Source organism: Coccinella septempunctata, chromosome 1, assembly GCF_907165205.1.
Source record: "Coccinella septempunctata chromosome 1, icCocSept1.1, whole genome shotgun sequence".
Taxonomy (NCBI): domain Eukaryota; kingdom Metazoa; phylum Arthropoda; class Insecta; order Coleoptera; family Coccinellidae; genus Coccinella; species Coccinella septempunctata.
Window position 1 is genome coordinate 65,697,202 of NC_058189.1, and position 21,959 is coordinate 65,719,160.

The 21,959-nt window shown below is 37.8% G+C and overlaps 1 protein-coding gene and 4 non-coding genes across 5 annotated transcripts in view; 2 read left to right on the top strand and 3 right to left on the bottom strand.

Annotated features, from left to right (window-relative positions):
• LOC123322974 (dendritic arbor reduction protein 1-like) overlaps window positions 1-21,959 on the bottom strand; it is a 287,319-nt gene that overhangs the window by 218,813 nt on the left and 46,547 nt on the right. The gene's annotated exons all lie outside the window — the stretch shown is intronic.
• Window positions 4,433-4,503, bottom strand: Trnag-gcc. Its single transcript has one exon. It is a non-coding gene; the product is annotated as a tRNA-Gly (tRNA).
• Window positions 6,233-6,303, bottom strand: Trnag-gcc. Its single transcript has one exon. It is a non-coding gene; the product is annotated as a tRNA-Gly (tRNA).
• Trnag-gcc lies at window positions 18,400-18,470 on the top strand. Its single transcript has one exon. It is a non-coding gene; the product is annotated as a tRNA-Gly (tRNA).
• Trnar-ucu lies at window positions 18,902-18,974 on the top strand. Its single transcript has one exon. It is a non-coding gene; the product is annotated as a tRNA-Arg (tRNA).

Here is a 21,959-nt window from a genome sequence, read left to right on the forward strand (position 1 = left end):
AAACTTAAAGGCGTGGGTGATATCTTGTGTTCGAAAAAGATTAATCAAATAAATGAAAAAATTAATTTCATTCGATAAAACCGTTTGTGAGATTGTTTTTCAACAGCCTGTATCTTTTGAACCGATTCGGAAAAAATGGTGGAGAAAAAAAGTGTTTCTTTCAACTTCAAATATAGTTAAAAGATTTGTACGAGTCGAAGACTCACCCTGTATAGAAGAAGACTAATGTTGCCACTTCATGAAGTACGTGGTGTGTCTAGATTCAAATTTCGGATTATGGGGGATTCTACTACGAAATCCCCTCAAAAGATTTCCATATGTATAAGAACCATAGATTCATCATTGTTTACATGTTTTCTCTTCGAGAATTATGTTTTGATACAAGCTAAGTATCATTTTCAGCTATTTCAGGGACGATTTTTAAAATAATAAAGTAATATGTATGTCAAAGTATCAGTCTGTAGATTCAATGAGGAATTCTCCTCAAATTGGGTTATCACTGCATATGCAAGTTTAAACTGAATAATTATGAGTTTCACTCATGATTTTTTCAAATGCACCGCGGAAACTATTCAAAATCATTCTTCAAATATGGGGTTTGAATTTGAATCGCTTGGTTCCGAGTATACGATTTGGCAACAGTGCCTACCAGACAATGAAAAGAACAATGTCCGATCAGCTTATTCATAAAATAACAGCTGTTGATTTATAGGCGCGCACTTACTGGCGAGCCTCAACTGCAACCGGCCATAAAAATCCCATAAAATTTTACGACCTTCCTCGTTCGTCGCAGACTTCATAGACAGCCATCTTTGTCTATCTCATCAAGATAATGTATTTGTTGTCCTTTATATCAAGGCATATTTCAGTCCATGTTGCCTATTTGTGCAATCGAAACGCTAAATTTTAAATACCCATTTTTGTTATTCATTTTCAAGTGCTTAAAATATTTTTTTTTTGGAAACGGTTGAAATGGTTATTTCAAAATGTGACGTTACAAAGATATGTCATAAAAAATACATGATTTTCGTCAGAAGGAGTATTCCCTATTATATGATAATTATCTGATGATGATGATGATGATATGAAACTGACATCGTGTTTGTCCGTTCGCGTGTGTCCGCCTTAGTATCGTATATCACACGAAAATAATGTCAAGACCTCGCGTCATTTCCATTAAAATCCCGATTTTCATTGATGGGCGACCCGTTCAATTAGTAGCGAAGGTATCAATACTCATATTTTTCATTCGTCACGGTGATTTATTCTCCGGAATTTTTTTCATACCGTGTGGCGTTACGTGGGTCCTCTTTGCCCGTTCGTCGGATAGATCCATCAATTTGTACGTGACAATCCGGCATGTAAATTGCTTCATTTGTCCGATTTTATGTGCTTGTACTTTTTGAATATTCAAATGGAGTTCTCTATACATGAGTGGAGGTTCGGAATTCTCGGTATTTTCGGTAAAAAACGATGTGTTGTTCGCGGGTAAAACCAGGGCGATTCCTTGAAGATATCATTCGGGGTTTTTTAAAACGGAGTGACGAGTTGAAAGACAGAAATGGCAGGTTCAGGGTGCGGTAGAGCCAATTGACGTGTTTGAAAGGACTATTGTTCGGCGGGGTGTGGTGGGAGTAGGTAGGTGCTGAAGGGCTCTTTGCGTTCCTTAGGGTCTGTAATTTTTAGTTGGCGTTTCTGTCCCCTCTGGGAACACAATCAAAACTTGGTTGAAGCAGGATGGAGATATAGCCCACACAGCTTGAATTGCATTAGCTCTTCTGAGGCAGATGTTCCCTTGGCTACTGATTTGGACATCTGCGACTTCTTTCTTGGGTTACCTTGAAGATAAAGTTTTTAAACATGCTTCACAACCCTAGCAGCGAATAACCGGAGAAATCCTGCCCATACCACTCGGTATATGCCGAAAAGCGATCCAAAACTTCCGAAATCGACTACATCAGTATATTGCTGCTGACGACCGCCATCTTAGCAATATCGCTTTCAAGACTTGAGTACGAAAACTATATTCCCTACTGATTCGAATAAATAGAACCGTTTCACAGCAACATTTAAAAGTTTTATGGCCCTTTGAAACTCGTCAATCAGCTGTGCTACACCCTGTAGATATTTTAGGAAATATATACAGTCTTACAGAGACGCTTACATTCCACTGTTCATTCAGGTCTCAACAGATTTGAGATCATTATTCAGGACCTATATTATTTGATTCATAAAAACTTTTGGAGTATATCAGGAAAATTTCTCCATGACACTTTTCATATTGAAAAAAATTATATAATTTCGTGAGCCGCAAAAAAAAATTGGCAAGTAATGTAGAAAATCACTGAAATTAATTATAATTTAAGAATATTATCAATGCCTAATACCTACCAATTTCAAACCTTGAAGTTTACTTTGCGGATTTTTTTTTTAAAGGTCAATTCGATCAGACCTCTCACTACCAGTAGTCTTCAAACACAAGCCTGATTATTCACAGGTGAGAAACAATTTAATTAAACAATTCCTCGTTATCGTAGTACAACGGGATGTCCTATGAATCCGGTTAGTGTAAAACGAGAAGTAGTACCTATTAAAGACACTATGTGTGGGTACTGTCGTACGTGTACCGAATACCTCTGATATCTCAGGCGACGTTGCCAAGTTTCCAATTGAAAAAATAACCAAAGGTGATGATTTACTGTGTATCTACTAAAAAAGTACGAGGAAAAACTGTCGTGCATAAAACTATAAATAAAATAGATCTGTTTAATGAAGAACGCCAGCACGATTGATGCAAAGGTGTTAGAAAAATATTCTTTTGAATTGTTCAGGAGATCGGAGAAAACTAACTACTCCCATTACCTCTCATGAAGACATCACAATAGAAACTAAATCCAACCTGTATATAGACAAAATGTTTCAAAACTAGGAAAAACATTAACCTAACCAACCTCACCTAACCGACTTGTCCAAATCAGCTGACCGTTCGTTGGCGTAGGGCACACAAAGCTTTTTATTATCACTGCAAAGAGGCATTTCTGAGAAAGATATAGTCTAATCACTCTAACCTAACGTCGGGAAGAACATTTTTTCCAAAAACATGCACATAACGCAATACTCGACCAAAACGGCATGCGAATCAGTGGAGGAAAAAGCTTGTGTGCCCCACGGCAACCAACGCTTAGCTGATTTTGACAAATCATCAGAGTTCCAAATATGTCAAAACTAGGAAAAACATTAACCTAACCTCACTTCACCTAACCCAACCTATATTTAGACCACATGTGTCAAAAGTAAGAAAAACATTGACCTCACCTAACCTAACCCAACCTATATTTAGACCACATGTGCTTTTTCCTCCATTGATTCGCATGCCTCATTGGTCGAGTATTGTTTTATGTGCATGTTTTTGGTAAAAATGTTCTTCACGACGTTGGATTAGAGTGATAAGACTATAACTTTTTCAGAAATGTCTCTTTATAGCGATAATAAAAAGCTTTGTGTGCCCCACGGTAACGAACAATCAGCTGATTTTGACAAATCGTTAGAGTACCTTATATTTGGACCAAAGGATCAGTGTCAATGAAATGTCAATGTCAATATTGTCAATAGCCGATTTAGAGGTTACAATGATACATTTTTTACTCATTCGAGATTTCCTGACTTTTCTCTGTCGTCAGTTGTTGAACATAATCTTATTCGAATTGCGACGTTACCATCTAATGGAAAATATGGACATGTGTGGATGTATGTCACTGTGATCTTCAGACCACATCAGATTACCATTTCATTGGTTCTGTTGGTACCAACTGAGTGGGTACAATTGGCAACGTTGACCTCAACGGCTACAAACGGCGTTTCCACATCGCCGAGCCGGTGATTTATCTCGCTACGACGCTCGGACATGACGTATTGTCTATTGCCAACCTGACATTACAAAATACCCAGGGTATTTAGGTCGTGGTTTGCCCGCTCAGGACAGCACAAGAATGCCCGTTTGGAACGTTACGATTGTCCTGAATGTCAGAGGAGTAATTGTTAGATCTATCGGGGCTTCGCGTCCCTATTATCGATGTGGCACGTTTCGCTAAATAATGTGAGAACAGATAGGTGAGTACCCGTGTAATTATTGTTGTCTCGATAATTGGGATCTTGATTATGTTTTTTTCGGTATGAGCTTCTTTAAAATGCGACATTATATCTTATCGTATGAATAAAACAAATTAATGAGCCTTCAATTGAAGAATTCAGCTGGCAGCATCACATTGTATAGATTTATGTCTATTTTACAGTGTAATAAAAATTAAATTAGTCATTGATGGTACATATTCGTTATACTCCCAAACTACACTCTCATAATATAACTGCAAGGGAAACATGAAATTTGAAAACCCAAGGCAAAACTTTGATTCTCGCTCAATTGAAAAAAGTTTGCATCGGCCGGGAATCGAACCCGGGCCGCCCGCGTGGCAGGCGAGCATTCTACCACTGAACCACCGATGCTTCTTATAAGTTAGAAGGACCATTTTGTCGAACGACAACTAATGTAGGCAATCGAAGCGTTGGAAAGCGTTCGGATGGATTTGACAATGCCTTCGAATGAGGTGTACGACTGGCGCACCGATTAAACGAAATGTGTTGGTGTCATCTTGTTGGAAAATGATCGTTGGATGGTCTTCTGCATTCTCCAATACATGCACGAGGCCTGGATAAATAGCGTCTTCCAATAAATCTAAATACATCTGGCCAGTGAGATTAAGGGGTATAAAAAAGGGCCATAAATACCAAACACAAACATTTAATTTTTGGGAAGCTGAGTATGACCAATACACACAGTTATCTCGGTTGACAAGGATGTATTGATATATAGTTAGCCTAGACCAGTTCCATGCATGAAAAAATTTTGCGTTACCATAGCAACGAACAATAACTCATTAGGTGTGTCAGTGTGAAGTTTGAGGTCAAAGAAGTAAACCAAAGTTACGCAATAAATCAAAAGAAGATGTCCACCGAAATTGTGAAAATAGAAAAATTGGAGTATCGAGCCATCATCAAGTACCTGTATTTAAAAGGGTTAAAAGGTAAGCAGATTTACGAAGACATGCTTAATACCCTTGGTGATCAATATCCTTCGTGAAAAATTGGACTGCAAGCTTCAAAAGAGGTAAATTTACTATTAAAGATGATGACCGATCGGGAAGGCCAGTTTCTGCGTCAGTCCCCGAAAATATCGATGCAGTTCATGACATGATTTTATCAGACCGTCGAATTGGGCTAAAACGCCTATCTGAAGCACTGAATATTTCATACGAACGCGTTCATCATATAGTTCACGTCAATTTGGACATGAGAAAAGTTGCTGCAACATTTGGATCCCCAAATGGGTAAATGTTGACCGAAAGAGTGCAAGGGTAGAAGCATCGCGTTCGATCTGTGCTCGATTTGAAAACGATCTAGACTTCTTAAACCGAACTGTTACTATGGATGAGACTTGGGTACATTTCTACGATCCTGAAACAAAACAACAATCGATGGAATGGCGTCTCTGGTTCTCCAAGAGAAGAGAAGAAGTTTCTTCTCCAAAAATCTGCTATAAAAATTCTTGCTCAAGTTTTTTGGGATTGCCATGGAGTAATCATGATTGATTGTTTGGATAAGGGTAGAACAGTAACCGGAGATTACTATTCGACATTACTTACCACTCAACGGGAAAAAATTTAAGAGAAAAGACGCGGAAAGCTATCCAAAATGCTTTGTTTTTGCAGGCCAACGCCCCTGCACACAAATCTCATGTTGCCATGCAAAAAATTCGTGATTTTGGGTTTTAATTGCCAGATTTGGCTCCATCCGACTATCATTTCTTTCCTCAACTGAAAAAAAGTTTAAAAGATCGTAAATTTTCTTCCAACGAGGAGGTAATAAGAGCTGTGGAGGTCTGGTTTGCAGAGCAAGAAGAAATATTTTTTTTGAAAGGTCTATAGAGACGTTGCAGGTTCACTTCAATAAATGTATCGAATTAAGAGGAGAATATGTTGAGTAATAAAATATTTTGACATTGAAATTTTGTTTGGTTCTATAGTAGGCTGAGAATTTTTCAATATATACTCGTATTCCGAGATATTCAGATATAATATATGTGTTCACCTGGAAACGACGTAATTCGACGTAATAACGTCGAATCTCCTGTTGTTAGGAAGGCTGCATACAGGCAGGATAAATTAATAAAAACAGTTGCATCGGCCGGGAATCGAACCCGGGTCGCCCGCGTGGCAGGCGAGCATTCTACCACTGAACCACCGATGCTTCTTACAAGAAAAAAGGACCATTTTGTGCTACGGTTGCCGAAAGTATAACCTGCTTTGCTATCTGAAGAGGTATTTCCCGAAATGTCCGAGAATTAAAGAGATTTGGACAAAATAACAAATAAGAAATCGAAGACATCACGGTAGGCTGACGGTTGAATCACGCAGGCCAGAAAAATTCAAATTTCAAATATTTCTTTCTCATTGAAAAATCCACCCACCTTATTGCCGTTAATTTCAACACTAAATAATATAAACCAACCAGCTTCCGTTTCACAAATGGTGATTGCATAGGTTCATTAACAAGTCTCGCAAATCAACATTGACATCTAACATTAATTTGTTCTATCTGGCATAATGTTTCCCAGAACCTTTGCTACATCAAGATGGTGGGTGTTCAGAATATGCCTAGGCGCAGACAAATGACTACCGATAATGTTTGAACATATCTATTGTAATCGATGAGTCCTTGGGACCAGGACTTCGATCTTACAATATTCCCAGCCTTTCATGCTGATGATGAGAATTAATGCGAATGCAGAATTGCACCTAATGGTGGGTTTTTGCAGCATTACTGAGAACCCATTACCCATTTCAAAAATATTAGGGTTGCCTCACTGGGCGAGTCTTCGATATGTACATAAGAAGGATGTTTTCAAAAGTGAGGCTTTTTTTTACAGAAGTTAGAACTCATCAAAATAAGTCGTTTCATAAAGAATTATCTATATAAAATATCCAAGATGGCTGAGATACAACCCCTAAAAGTTTGAAACAATTGTATTGAATTACAAGTACGGGACTGTGGAAGGTGACTCCGGCATCGCAAAAACGAAACAAAACATAAACATATATGGCTGGACAATGGTTGGTTCAGTACCAAGTTCATCGGATTAGATGCATCAGGTCGCTTTTGGGAGAATCATAATTGTTGTATCGTGCTATTAAGGGCGAAAAAAAAATGTAAAAAATCGAGGTAGTTTCTTGAAAGTGCTTATGTTAGTTATGTTGAAAAAGTGCTATGATGTTTCCCCATTTCATCCCATCTTTACGACGATTATTGAAATGTTAGAACAAGAAGATTGTGATGCCCGTTGTGAAAAAATTCATTAATAATTTAGACGAATTGTATCGGTGAGATTTTGAAGTATTATTCTATTTTTTACACTTGTGTCCTAAGTCTCTTCTGTCAGTTGGTATCGAAATGAGTCATTTCATAAAATCGTGTAAATTACTAAAAAACAATGAGAACTATTCGGCAATCCTAAGTTTCTATTTTCATTACCACGTTAATATCGAACGAGTCAATATCCTAAACGAAACCACATGGTCCAATCAGGAGATGAGTTTTTTCCCACTGATTTGCGATAATTTAGCTAACAAACGGTCTAGGTTGTCAACTTTGTCATTTTGAAGGTTTTGTATTGGTGATTTTTGGTGAAACGATTCATTTTGACCAGCTTTACCTGTTAAAAAAAAGCCTTCTTCAAATACACATTTTAACAAAAGATTTCTGTTCTGAGGTCGAAACACTTCATCCCTTTACCATTTATATCAAGTTAACAGATACAGGCTGTTGAAAATAGATAAAAAATGTAATTTTCAGTTATATTTCACAAACAATTTCATCGAATGGAATGATATCTTCCGAATATAGTTTTTCATTGATATGAAAGATCATATCTGTGCATACAATTCCAACCACATCTTTCAGAATTTTCATTATGAGCAAGACATGCCATAAAAATACTAAAAATACGAAGTACCCAACTTATGAATATTTGACCATTATTCAGCTCTGGCTGAATATACAACTCTGTTTAAAACAGATGTCTAAGTAGTGTCATAGATTCAGCTTGTTATTCTGAAGGAAAATTTATTTCTCCAGAGGTGGCATAGATCATTATGAAAACTCAAATTGGTTATATCTTTTTTACTAGTTCGAATAGGAAAAAAAGGTAAGAGAAAAAAGTGTTTCTTTTGACCTCAAGAATCCATTGTCGAAATACATGTACAAGTTAAAGATTCGCCAGATATTTTATTTTATTTCGATTCTATCTCTATACGAAATGTATCTACATTTTTTCATATAACTAACAAATAGGTGACTTGCATATTCGTCATTCATTACCATCATGGAAATATAAATATTTATTATTTCGCAACCATCATAATTCATCCTTATCTATGAGACCAATTAACCCTTATACGTTTTAGTAGGGTTATACTGTAACTAATTAGAGAATTAAACCCTCGTGTTTTAGGTTTTAATGTCGGCTGTAAACATGATTTCTATTTACGTCCTTAAAATAATTAATTCATTGACCTTTTTTATGTTCGTATTGTTCTGTTCCGGATTCAAATTGATAGAAAAATATCGAGGCTGAGTGATCATTTCTGAAACTGTATATCGAAGATAAGACGTAGCGATAATTCCTCATAAAGAATACAAAAAAATTACCGCGATCATTTCCACGCGAGAGAGAGAATGAAGTAATTAATCCGCCATGAAGAGAGATAAGAGGATCGATTTATTAACAAGCAGGCTCGGAAAAATGTAGATATCTACCTGCATAATGTTTGAATTAATGTTTCTAGATATCTGCTTACCTAATAACTTTACCTACATGAAACTGCCGATAAGGAGATACGGACGAAAGTTCGAAACGTCCAGGATGGTCAAGATTTATGCACCGGTCTCGAGAGGCTACAGCTCCATGCAACCTGTACAGGAATCTGGGGATCGGGAAATCCACAACAGATTCACCTGCCGCTACTTCATGTTGAAAAAGTCACTGCTCTTAATGTTTCTGGCTTCAGAGGGCCTTTTTTTCGAACAGGACTTTCCGAGAACATCACTAATTTACTTCGTGAAAAAACATGTGGTCAAATATGCAGCCTTCTGGGAGAAATGTTTTTCTCATTATCTTGTGCGTATATTTTGAGAAATTTCAACTATACTTCATTCAAATTTATTTTGGCAGTCGGTTGACCATGAAATAATTTTCTCAAGTTTTTGTTACTAGAACGGAGTAAGGTTGGCACTCATGAAATGTCGTAAATGTCATAACGCCGTTGCCACAACTAATATCAATTTTTATTACGAAAATGCCGAAAGTGATTGAAAAAAGAGACAGGGTTTCAGGAAGTGCTATTTAGAATTCAGGTCAGCTCGTTCGAATAGTTATACCCTGATATTCTAAAATCCACAATACGTCAGACGGTAGCGAACATATTCAATGTAAGAGAATTTATATACCCAATGTTTCTTCTCGATCTAAACGACCTATATTAAAGCAGAATATTTCCACAATCAGAAAGATTGTGAAGGAAGAGGATGACAAAAAATTTCCTTCTATTGGGAGACCCAAAAAAGTGGTTGCATTTGAGAGTTTTATGTTTGAGTGAAATAATGCGGGAAGTTTACTACAGGATTTTCGATTAATGTCATCGTAGAATAAGTTCCCGAAAATTGATTTTTAAATTTTTCATTTGATTTGTCCTATACATTGTAAATGTCTTAAGGTACCAATAAATACCCAATTACAATAATTATATCAATGTATTAAGATGAACAGCCACAAATACGCGCCAGTTGTCCTGTTAATTGTTTATTCGTGTGAAATTTTTGTTCAAAGGTGAAGTTCATCTTGACTTGAAACTTCCTTTAATTCCTTTTACTTATATTGGTGCAAGATGATTTTTGTTGAAGAATTTAACATTCTTGTAATTATCTGTTAATTCCTTCGGGAGATACCCATTGCCAACCACTGCATCATATGCATTTCATCTTCGGGTTAATATTTTTGAAATCTACAACTGATGTAACGTATTCGAACTTTAGCCAAAGAAGATAACAAACATTAACTCTCCTCAAGCTAGTGCATATTATGATATTATACTGATCTCTTGTATTTTCCATGCAAATAACTGGATTTGGTATGCCTTCAATCAGTTTGTATAAACTTCAATTATGTTCGTCACATATTTTCCGAAGAGATTCGACATTGTGATAAAATACGTAATAACAAAAACTTTTACGTAGAACGGGCAACATAGCGTTGATTTAAAACCCAAAAATGTTTTGACAAGCGTCATAACCCCACATTTTTCTACTATACAAAGTGAAATGTGTCAAATTCAATAGCAACATTCTTTGAAACCATCATTTTCGCAGCAATGATTGTTCATCCCGAGCAGAAAACGCATAAAAATAACTGTAAAGCAGCGGCGTATTCCTTCTTGGCTAATTGGCCAATTACATAGGCTAATAAATTCAAATGGATACGAGAGATACACGCAGATATGCGAAATTTCTTCGTGGAATATGCCGAAATTGAGATAATCTGAAAGAAGGATCTATGACCACGTCTTTGTTGCTCGATACGCGAATGAGAATAGAGAAAATGGGCAACCAGATAATCTGCGGTAAGGCAAATATATGTTTCGTACCTATTTGTTGTTCAAGAGGGAAATTTGACCACCTAACACCTTTAAAACAATTTTTTTATTTTTTTCTCAGAACCCAGAAAACTTTCCCTATAATTGTAAGGGATAGAAAAATCCCGTGAAACTTTTTTACAAGAAACTGTTTTCTCTATTCATATTACCATTCGTAGATTAATTTCTAATAGCAAGATTCCTTTTGGACAAATAAGGTTCCTTAAAGTTTCTTGCTGAAAGCGACGGTTTTTGAGAAGAAAAATTCATCAACAGATACGTAGCATGAGTCTTATAGGCTGGAATTATCCTCGAACTTGAATCACCCCTACTCCATTCACATTTATTTTAGCAGTCGGTTGGCCATGAAATAATTTTCTCAAGTTTTTGTAACTAAAACGGAGTAAGGTTGGCACTCATGAAATGTCGTTAACGTCATAACGCCGTTGCCACAACTAATATCAATTTTTATAACGAAAATGCCGAAAGTGATTGAAAAAAGCCACAAGGTTTCAAGAAGTGCATTTAGAATTCAAAATTAAAATAGTTATACCCTGATATTCTATCCACAATACGTCAGATGGTAGCGAACATATTCAATGTAAGAGAATTTATATAATGTTTCATCTGCGAATCTAAACGACTTATATTTCACCTGAGTATTTCCACAATCAGAAAGATAGTGAATGAAGAGGATGACAAAGAATTTCTTCTATTGGGAGACCCAATAGAATTTTATTTTATGTTGAGTGAATCAATGCGAAAAGTTTACTACAGGATTTTCGATGAATGTCATTGTAGAATAAGTTCCCGAAAATTGATTTTTCTATTTTTCCTTTGACTTGTCCTATACATTGTAAATGTCTTAAGGTAATAATAAATACCTAATTATTATTATTATATCAATGTATTAAGATGAACAGCCACAAATACGCGCCAGTTGTCCTGTTAATTCAGGGGCGTAGCTACCGCGGTATCAGCGGTATCAGTGATACGGGGCCCCCAGGCTTTAGGGGCCCCCGAATGTCTGTAAGCAAAAAATTCCTAAAAATGTTATCCAAGCCTTTTACAGGTTTTACAATAGCATTTTTGAGAATAACTGCTAAGACAACCATTCATTTCAAAATCCCGTTCATTACACCGAATCGATCATTCAGATAGAGACGAATACTTAAAATCTGAAATTCAGAAAATTCGTTCCATCAAAGAACTTTTAGAATTAGTTCTGATAAAATTCAATAGGCTTGCATCCAGTTTTCCGGACGATATTACTGCATGCCTTTTATTTTAGACCCTTCCGGTTACAACTGCAATCGCTGAAAGGGGTTTTTCAAAATTAAAACTCATAAAAAATTATCTGAGGACTTCTATGGGACAGGAACGGCTGTCAAACATGTCGTTATTGTCAATAGAGGGGGAACAACTTAAAAAACTGAAATCGTCATCAGCTATGGCTTCTTTGATAAATAGATTTGCTGAAATAAATGATAGAAAAGCGTATCTTTAATTTTTGTTATTTTTTGTTTATCATTTTATGTTGTTTGTATATTATTTTATATTGTTTGTATGTTATTTGTTTGTGTATTATTTCGCTCCCAGCACCAAGTATGAGTTAGAACTTTCAATTATAAGTACATATAATCATTTCGATACTAATCGAACATTTTTTGCTACTTTTATTTTTACTTCACCCTTCCTTAGGACCCTCAACACATTTTGATACGGGGCCCCTCTAAGGCAAGCTACGCCACTGTGTTAATTGTTTATTCATTTGAAATTTCTGTTCAAAAGTTTATCTTGACTTGAAACTTCCTTTAATTCCTTTTACTTACAATGATGCAAGATGATTTTTGTTGAAGAATTTAACATTCTTGTAATTACATATCTGTTAATTCCTTCGGGAGATACCCATTCCCAACCACTGCATCATATGCATTTCATCTTCGGGTTAATAATATTCTTGAAATCTACAACTGATGTAACGTATTCAAACTTTAGCCAAAGAAGCTAACGAACATTAACTCTCCTCAAGCTAGTGCATATTATGATATTATACTGATCTCTTGTATTTTCCATGCAAATATCTGGATTTGGTATGCCTTCAATCAGTTTGTATAAACTTCAATTATGTTCGTCACATATTTTCCAAAGAGATTCGACATTGTGATAAAATACGTAATAACAGAAACTTTTACGTAGAACGGGCAACATAGCGTTGATTTTAAACCAAAAAATGTATTGACAAGCGTCATAACCCCACATTTTCTTACTATACATAGTGAAATGTGTCAAATTTCCATGGGCAACCGACTGCTAAAATAAAAGTGAATGGAGTATAAGTAGCGAATTCAGAGTACCCTCGTTTAATCGCGGATAACCGGCGTAATGCGCCCGAAGGCTGGAAAACCACTCAACCGATTACACAAGAATTTTTCAACGGGTCGCGAGTGCACCGAAAGAAAAGGGGATTTATCTATCACTTAATTAATTTAGTTTTCAATTAAAATACCAGTATCACTCCATCTCGGCGTCCTACATGCATAGAATACCTCATATTACACTAACTAGTATAAATTATGGGCCGTTTTAACGATTTTGCTATACGTCTAGCGCGCATTAAATAATGGTTGGAATATCAATTAAGAGGAAATATCATTGGTTTTATTGCGAAATTACCGGTAATGGAGTGGAGATGTTGTGATTAACCGATCTGTACGCGGGTTTGGGCTCAGTTATTAACTGCACTTCGGCAGTGATGAAATTTATTGCTGTCGTAATATCGTACCGACAATGCGATATAAATTTTACGATGTCTTCGCCGATTTTACCGTGAACGCGGAAGATGGTTATTATTGTTTTTAGCTTCGCTGTGGTATAAGGTCTCCAAGACTTCACCGGAACCGAATTCACTCGGGCCTTATTGGTTCGTTTTCAATAATCCACATTGATGTAAAGAAGATAATATGATAATGGAAAAACAATTAGAGACACGACGTATATTATACAGGGTGTCCCAAATCTGGTGAATCAAACGTCACACCACGATAAGTAGACCAAATATTATCGAATGACAACAACATTAGTTCAACGAAAATGTACCGTTTCCAAAATAATCAGAATTTTATTAAAATACCCAAAGTTGTCGATTTTCGAACTATTTTTCTTAATCACAGGGCCAGTTTGTGAAAAAGGATATCGATTTTAGATTATATTGAAGTAAGATCATTGTTTTATTTCCCCTAATTGAAATTATTTTAAGTAGTTAATCGATAACCTAAGTAAATGTAAATTAAAACAATTGTTTTTTCTACATGATTTTTACTACTCAGAATAAACCCCCTCTATAGGGGTGATAATATGGGAGAAAAACGCTATCCTACCCTAGTATTTGATCTACTCTATCGTGGTGTGACGTTGGATTCACTACTTTTGGGACACTCTGTATATTGTGAATCAGAAAAAAATATGGGACTGAAATATATAAAAAAAACATGGGGTTTATATATTCATATTTAAAGAAACTGAAGACACTATTATATCACTGAAGTGGTCCACTGAAATGAAGCTTTGACTACGCTACTGTATTCTTGATGAAAAAATGGTACATCGAAAATCGAGGTCGTAAACGTGCCATCCCTTTTCCCTAGCTCTTACTTTTACAGAACTGCCATTCGATATCTAACATCGAATTTTGCTCACCCTTTACGCACCCCTAACATGAAACATACAGCTGCTGAGTTGATCTTACCGACATTCAAAATCTCTAAAATATTCCATCCTCCAAAACTGGAGTCGCATTCTTAGCATCGATTTTCTCACATAACCCGGAGGCAAATATCGACCAGTAATTAGCGATCTTGAACATCGTCGTGCGGGCGATTTCATCAGATCCACGGAGGCGCACGCGCTTAAACCGCCTTTAATAATTGGGTCATGTGCAAGGATACGCCGCGAATGTCGCAAAAATTAATTAAAGTAAGTCGCGTATATATACGCGCTGAATTAATTCGATGGCGGTGCGACACGCAATTTCGCGGAGAAAGTAATTATGTCGAGTCGTTTTTTCGCCATTATCGTTCCTTGGAATGGGATTGTTTTATTTACGGAGGAAAACCGAGTTGCAAAAGAGGCCGTCCGGTGATTGACGACCGCAGCAGAGGTCGGAGCATCGGATGGTTGCCAGTGAACAAGTTTGGTATTCTCAGTTAGTTAGTTTACATGTCACTGCGACCTTAAGGTCTATTGTGCCCCATATAAAAGCTGTTCTGACAACAGCGCCCTTTACAGCTCGCTCTCCAGCTCCAGAGTTCCAAAGAACTCCTGTATCTGAGGGGGCTTCAAAGAGGCTGAGTCTTCATCCCTCCTATGATGTTCCCGTCAGAGACATTCCTTGCCCAGGCTTGCAATAGGGAGGCCTTCTGTAACCAAGTGAACATGAGTTTCCTCCACGTCCCCACAGAATCTACACTCGTTGTTACTATAACCCTATTCTCATCATATGCTTTCTAAAGCTACAATGTCCTGTAAGAAAGCTGGTGAGGAGGCGTAGCTTATTCTTGCTCTGATCCAAATACTCTTTCTTTCAATCTTAAAATTGCAGAGGAACTTTTGGAATCATCCATTCTTGGAAGATTCCTCCAGAGTGTTTCCCTTTTTGGTTTTTTCCTTCTCCAGAAACTCTTTCTTATTGGTGCATTTTCTTATACCACAGTAAGGCTTTGGGTTAGTAAGTGGCGTTTGTGCTCCATTTCTGGTGAATGTATTAGCCTCCTCGTTTTGTTTGATTCCAGAGTGTCCTGGAACCAGACTGAAGGGACCTTGTTGTTCTTACCTATTTCATTGAGTTTCCTTCGGCACTCCCATGTCAGCTTTGAGTCCATGACATAGGTCAGCGCTATGATGGCGGCTTGACTATCAGAATGGGATCGCTATGTCATATCCTTGATAGTTTCTTTCCAGGTTTACGAGGATATATTGAAAAATTCTTAGCCTACTATAGAACCAAACAAAATTTCAATGTCGAAATATTTTATTACTCAACATATTCTCCTCTTAATTGGACACATTTATTACAGCGAACCTTCAACGTCTCTAGACCTTTCAAACAGAATGATTCTTCTTGCTCTGCAAACCAGGCCTCCACAGCTTTTATAACCTCCTCGTTGGAAGAAAATTTACGACCTTTTCAACTTTTTTTCAGTTGAAGAAAGAGATGATAGTCGGATGGAGCCAAATCTGGTTAATAAGGGGGATGTTCTAGTAATTCAAACCCTAAATCACGAATTTTTTGCATGGCAACATGAGATTTGTGTGCAGGAGCATTGTCCTGCAAAAACAAAACACGGATAGCATTCCGCGTCTTTTCTCTTTAATGTTTTCCCTTAGATTGGACAGTAATGTCGAGTAGTAATCTCCGGTTATTGTTCTCCCCTTAAACCAAAAAATCAATCATGATTACTCCAAGGTAATCCCAAATAACTGACTTTTCCAGCAGATTTTTGGACACGAAACTTCTTAGGTTTTGGAGAACCAGAGTGTCGCCATTCCATCGATTGTTGCTTTATTTCTGGATCGTAGAAATGTACCCAAGTCTCATCCATAGTAACAATTCGGTTTAAAAAGTCTACATCGTTTTCAAATCGAGCACAGATCGAACGCAATGCTTCTACCCCTGCACGCTTTTGGTCAACATTCAAACATTTAGGGATCCGTTTTGCAGCACAGAAACTGGCCTTCCCGATCGGTCATCATCTTCAATGGAAAATTTACCTCTTTTGAAGCTTGCACAGCAATTTTTCACGGTCGCATACGAAGGACATTGATCACCAAGGGTATTAAGCATATCTTCGTAAATCTGCTCATCTCTTAACCCTTTCAAATACAGTTACTCGATGATGGCTCGATAGTCTAATTTTTCGATTTTCACAATCAATTTTTTTTTTACCTTGCGTAACTTTTTTGACCTCAAACTTCACACTAACACTTCTAATGAGTTATTGTTCGTTGCTATAGTAACGCAATATTTTTTAATGCATGGAACTGGTCTAGGCTAACTACACATACATTCTCCTATGTCCACGCATCTTTCGATTGCAAGTATTTCTGGCAGAAAAACACTCGAGCTCGAGCCTAACGATAGTGTACACTTGGTGTTTGCCCCGTATATTCCAGCGCCAGCACCTGTCGTGGTTTTTGAGCCATCAGTATACCAGCTAATGGTATTAACTTATTTTCTATTTCAGAGTCACTCTCACTTATTTCCGAGATGTTTTTTACTTATCTGAACCTTTGTATATATTTTTTTAACTTTATTTCTATTATTCAATTTTTTTTATCTATTATCTAAGCTCAGTGCGGGCATTTTAGACCACTGATTATGTCTCCCGACCATAGTATGACTCAAGTCCCCCGTACCCCCCCTTTAGCCTATTCGACAGATGTTTTCTTGAAACTTTTACAACTATTAGTAAAGAGGCTCAACGTTTATGAAACAATATTAATCCATCAAAGCAATGAAACTAAATAACACCACGCATCTATTAAACTTTTCAGACAGTGTAACAAACAGAAATTATTCAATTTCTTACTTCCTAACAACAAAATCACGTTCAACCCTCTTACTACCGAACTGTTCTGATGGCGGCCAAAATGGAGTCGAAACTAGTTGTGCCTTGTTACGAGTATATCGCAAGCTATTTACAGTACCGGTAACGCCAAATTTGAATTGAAATAAAGGTGGTAGGGGGAGACTACTGAATAGGAAATGCTCTATATCTATGTCGCTGCTGCTGTAAAAAGTTCCTCTTTCTCTATGACATGAGCCAAGTAACTCAGTTTATTTATGTAACTTTTCGTTACCGGAAATTGGTTTGCAGGATTACTTACAATATGTGTATCAGCTTCTTCGCCACTTCCAAAATTTCGAAACCCCTTCGTACGTCCGTTTCAGTCAATAAATTAAATTATTCACGACCCGCAAATTGCATTCCTTCATTCCGAGATAGACCCAGCTCGCGATTGACCTTAAATCGAATGAAACAATACATCAATCATTCTCGAGAGCAATAATAAATTAACAGCATAGATAAAAACCTCACCTCACCTTACATAGCAATCGCAATCCTCGTCTAGCTCTACAAGACACAAGCATCCTGCAGCTATGTACGTCCGATAAAATCTTCGATTCATATATCACATCTTACCATTGTTCCCCCAGTCTTTCTGGGCGATGTGTTAGTTTGAAGCATTCCTGGTGTGCTTACAGAAATTAAGCGGGTATATTCATTCGCCACAAGTGAAAACTGAAAAGATTGATGAACAACTATGGTCGTTAATTTTCGCATTTATGGAGTTCGAACATGAAACAACTTGGATGAAAAGAATGAAAAGAAAATAAAAGTTCACAGAAACATACATCACGATATTCTCTGCGGAATCCATAGAATTCCCTCAAAGGTTGCGTTCGATCGTCGATCGAAAACATTATCTCGTTTACGATATATAAATCTGAAATACCAATTACAAGTCGAAACGTGGATGGTTCATTAACATAAGGCAAGAGCTGGAGAAATATGGCCACCCGATAGGATGATTTTCCGTTATTGCGAAATAAGAAAATGAAATTTTTGTAATATTATGGTTGAATAACTATTAGATGTAAGCATCGGTGGTTCAGTGGTAGAATGCTCGCCTGCCACGCGGGCGGCCCGGGTTCGATTCCCGGCCGATGCAGCTTTTTTTCTTTTTTGCAATGCCTTTTCAATGTATGAAGACAGTGTGAGTAGTCTACATAAACATATAGTGGCATAAAATAATCCGAGGTGATTATTTAGCTTACGCAGTTAATCAAGGGGCAAGACATATATAAAGTTCTACTGTCCAATTCGAGGTTGCTCATTTCATAATACTATACTCATTATTTTTAAGGAAAACGTCAATCAAAGGAGGTATTGTTCTGAAACACCGATACAGAGGATATTATCCAACAACACTGTGTACATTGAGAGTGGGTTCTCCGCTCAAGATACCGTGTAAAGACGTGTTAGTATTACGCTAATTGTCGGAGATCGTAACTTAACACCTTTTCGAATCTGAGTTTAATTCGTTTATGCGCGAAAAGAAGCATTTTCGTCAAATTGCACTGCTAAATCGTGTCAGACATAGTCCCTGTGGCGCAGAGGATAGCGCGTTGGACTTCTAATCCAAAGGTCGTGGGTTCGATCCCCGCCAGGGATGCAGGTTAACTTTTTAGAATACACAAAAACGATGAAGTACGGTGACTAGTGATTGAACTTGATCGAAAGCAATGATTAATTACCATAATTGAGCCTGTGACGAGGTTTCGAAAAGAGTCGTTGATAAGGTGATGGTACTCTGAAAGTTAGGGAGAATTTTCACTAGTCCTTGTATTGATTGATATACGGTACCTACAGAGACTAATGACATGGCTTGTTCTGTTTTCGAATAGTACTCCAGTTTTCAGCTTGATCTTATCTGTATTGTTGGAAATACTGAGAAAAGTGCCAAAAGCACTCCACACTTGTGAACTAATGTTCATTGAGTGCACATGAACCGAGTGATAAACTCATAATAACACTTGAAGTGTGAAGTCGGCACTGTAATCTCATACAGTATTAGCACAGCATTGTTCGCAGTGACAGATATACAGTCCAGTCCTTGACAAATGGCCGGATCGTTGAAAAAATTGCAGACCGGCGTCATCCCACGCGAGTCAATTTCAAACCGAAGTGCATAATAATGTGTTATCGACAGCCACCGCTTACCAGCAGTGGCCGCAAAGAACATTATTTCATATTTATTAATTTCCATCGGTGGTCAGTCAGGGACAATAATTCATATGTACAAATGCCGAATTTACATATTCAATTTCAGAACGGATCGCATGACCAGTGGTGTTGGGGAAATGGCAGATACTTTCGTTGGGTAATAGGGCGGCTCTTGGGTTAAGCGCAAAATGAGACGCGTATACGCGCGTGCTTTGGCTGATGCTGTGCCATTTCATTCAGTAGTTCACAAAAACATGCGACGCCTCAAACGCGCGATTTAACGCGTCCAAATTTTAGAGTTTATGATGAGTTACTAAGATATTACCTAAAGCTGCATCCACATTATGCCACTGTGTGCCCATTGGCTTTGCCGATCGGCAAAATCTCATTGGCTAAGCCAACGAGAGAAGACGAATCCACATTAACATGGTTGTACACAGACTAAATTGCAACTGAAGCAGCTCCAGGCCACTGAGACCCGTGGTTGGCACATCTTCACTATAAATTTCCGTTGGCTTTGATGAAGACCGACAGTGCAGCGATATATCCACATACACAGCGGCTTTGCCGTGCGGCCTTGCAGCTCGGCACACAGCTGCATAATGTGGATGCAGCTTAAGAAAAAGGACAAATCTAATTGGCAGATGGACTGCTCATGAGATTGGTCCCTTCCTGAAGCTGCATCCACATTATGCCGAAGTGTGCCGAGCTGCAAGGCCGCACGGCAAAGCTGCTGTGTTTGTTGATGTATAGTCGGCTTGTGCCGACATGCCGCTGAAAAATCGCTGTACTGTCGGTCTTCATCAAAGGAAGCCAACGGAAATTTATAGTGAGGATGTGCCAACCGCTGGCCTCAGTGGCCTCGACCGGCTTCAGTTGCAATTTAGATTGTGTGCCGACGAGATTATGCCGATTGGCAAAGTCGCTCGGCACCCAGCAGCATAATGTGGATGCAGCTTTATGTATTAGTTCTTAGTAACACTGCGTTTTTCGGCCGACAACTATAAACATGGATGGATTTCGAATTATAATCACCAGCAGATCGCCAAAGCGCCAAAAAATAGGTTGCACAATAGATCCTTTTCAAATCTAGGTACTGAAAAACCGTCTGTTATCATACGTTCTGGACCTGGACCTAATTCAAGGCCACAAAATGGTGCGCCGAGACTCGGTTGACAAGCATACATAGAGAACACCAAGATTTTAATCCCAACGTGAGTGTAGATCAAAAATGAAATGGATCAAAACAATCTTCTTTATAATAACTCACTTCGCAATCGATGAGTTGAACCAGTACTGTCCAGCCCTGTTTGTGATCGGTGCTGACCTCACTTTCGTCATTTTCGTCAAACTGACGTAGATTTGTTTACAGTTGCGTTCTCGTAGTCGCCGCCGCCACTGTCTCTTTCGTATCTCCTGCATGAGCGATAAGTTGAGGCCTCATACGTCCCTTATAATACACAGGAGATAACGTTGTTCCTTGGAATTCCGACCGAAGGTGGATACACAAACATAATCGTAACTTGCTGCGATTTCGAACCCGCCATCTTATTTTGTACACTTATTTTGTTCACTTGTTGCCTCGACTGTTTTATCTCTCTGATTTAACCGCCACTTTTCTTGAATGAATGGTCGAGTCGCAAAGCATGAATGGATTGAGGTTTTGAGTACAATTGGTAGAAGATGTAGTATAAGAGATTGTTGATCACTTATTACTTCCAGTTTTAAACTCACCCTGATTAGTGTCAGATTGATGGGTCAACAAGTCTGCAACATCGAGATCGACCATCTGAATGAGAATCACAGTATGCCTGAGTATGTATCGATATCTAGTTAGCCTAGACCAGTTCCATCCATAAAAAAATATTGCGTTACCATAGCAACGAACGATAACTCATTAGAAGTGTCAGTGTGAAGTTTGAGGTCCAAAAAGTAAACCAGAGTTACGCAATAAATTAAAAGAAAGAAGATGTCCACCGAAATTGTGACAATCGAAAGATTGGAGTATCGAACCATCATCAAGTACCTATATTTAAAAGGGTTAAGAGGTAAGTAGATTTACGAAGATATGCTTAATACCCTTGGTGATCAATGTCCTTCGTATGCGACCGTGAAAAATTGGACTGCAAGCTTCAAAAGAGGTAAATTTTTCTTTGAAGATAATGACCGATCGGAAAGGCCAGTTTCTGTGTCAGTCCCCGAAAATATCGATGCAGTTCATAACATGATTTCATGAGACCGTAGAATTGGCTAAAAGGGATATTTGAAGCACCGAATATTTCATACGGACTAGTTCATCATATAGTTCACGTTAATTTGGACATGAGAAAAATTGCTGCAAAATGGATCCCCAAATATTCGAATGTTGACCAAAAGCGTGCAAGAGTAGAAGCATCGCTTTCGATCTGTGCTCGATTTGAAAACTATGTAGACT